At 42.2% G+C, this 1,698-nt stretch overlaps 1 pseudogene; it reads right to left on the reverse strand.

The window, feature by feature from the left end:
• Nucleotides 1-200: 200 nt before the first annotated feature.
• Nucleotides 201-1,425, reverse strand: LOC102838511 (annotated as a pseudogene).
• Between the last annotated feature and the right edge of the window lie 273 nt (nt 1,426-1,698).

The raw sequence follows: 1,698 nt of genomic DNA on the forward strand, positions 1-1,698 counted from the left end.
TCAAAAGAGGAAACAATTCTTGACTACAAGAAAAAAAAAAAAAAACTCAGACAAAAAACACTTTTTTCCTTTCTAACTACCTAGTTCATACAGTTGACCCTACCACATGACTGTTCTGTATTATGATTACACTACTAGACACAATACTTCAGTTAGCAAACTGAGGTCCATTTCTTGACGACTGCATTAAAACTGCAGCATTAAGGAGAGCCGAGAAACACCCCTCTCAGACCCGGCTTCCTTCTTCCTTGTGTCCCACAATTGCTATTAAAGGAAGGAATCCGGTCTGTAAATGACTCAGTTATCCATTGCCCATTTGGAATGTCACTCAAAGTATATTATCCATGTCATGCTGCACCGTCATCAGCTGAAGAGAAGCTGCAAGGTTTACTATTGTACAAATTCTCGCCGTAAACGCCACCATATGCGGCTTCATACCTGGGGTCGTATTATTCTTCAACAGCCATCTTTTTTGCATCCTCTTGGGCAAGCTGTAAGTCAAATGTATACGGCACCTCCTGAATGTCTGTGTTTCGTTCGATGCCTGTCAACTGATCTCTTAAATCATTGAGTTCAATGTAGTAATGAACTTTGTCTTGGGCTCGAAGAAACTGAGCACATCTTGCACTGGCAGACGGCATAATATAGCAGAAAGTTTCTGTGTCTGGCATTTTATGGGGTTGAACTCTGAATTCTAGGTTCTTAACCTTTACTCCAAAGACTACTAAAGATTTCATAAATACATTTTCCATTAAACACCGCTATGCGCTGTTGGTAGTTCTGTAATTTCTGCACACGAAATTCTTTACTGGAAAGATTCTTGCTGCCTGGTGTTGTCCTTTCCACCATGTTGGTAAAGCCAATACCGTATTTCCCTGGTAAAGTGTAGTCATCCATGTGATTCAGCTGGATCTCACTCAGCCCTGACATAAACAGACACTTCCAAAAATGGTTTCCAGGTCTGGGGTAATGATGCCCTTTGTAAGCAGCCATTAGTCATGGATTTATGCTAACAATCACAATATCCAGATTGAAGGTCAAAATATCAGGGAGAATCTTGTTCAAAAGCTCACCTTCAGAAACACCATTAAAACGGTCTACTTTTGTTTTCGCTTTAAACGTATCTGTAATTTTGTCTTGTTTTCCTTTTGATTTTATGGACTTGACAAATTCTTTTGGTGCAGCAGGTTTTTTGGTTCCACTGGCTTTTTAGGTTTTGTTGTTCTAGATTTTCTTTTTCTTCCTTTTAGAACCTCTTGTACAAGCTCCTGAGTAGGAGGAGCTGGGAGTGGAACTACTGCTGGTATTTGCTGTTCGTTCGTGGTTTCCAAATTAGGAGCTTCAGCCATCATGTGTTGAAATGGGAATGTATAAAAATGCTTGAGTTTGTAGAAGGGAATAGCTGCCCGCATTCTCCGCTTCCATTCCCTGCTGCCGGTGGCGTGAGTGGCTTCTCCAGCTAGGCAAACGAGTCTTTGTGGTACGCCCGCGTACGTACCTACGGAGGAACTACAATAACCAGAGACTTGGCCCCGATTACTGGAAGAATTGGGGCAATAGGTAGCGCTCAAGCTCCTCCCCCAAGCTTCTAGTTCCCCTTTCGCCCCAACAGGTCCACGCACCCCACTTCACAAGGAGTTTCCACTCCTCACATTTTATAATCGAATCCCAGAAATAAAACCACCTGGTCATTATTAT

The sequence above is a fragment of the Chrysochloris asiatica genome, unplaced genomic scaffold (assembly GCF_000296735.1).
Source record: "Chrysochloris asiatica unplaced genomic scaffold, ChrAsi1.0 scaffold00014, whole genome shotgun sequence".
NCBI lineage: Eukaryota > Metazoa > Chordata > Mammalia > Afrosoricida > Chrysochloridae > Chrysochloris > Chrysochloris asiatica.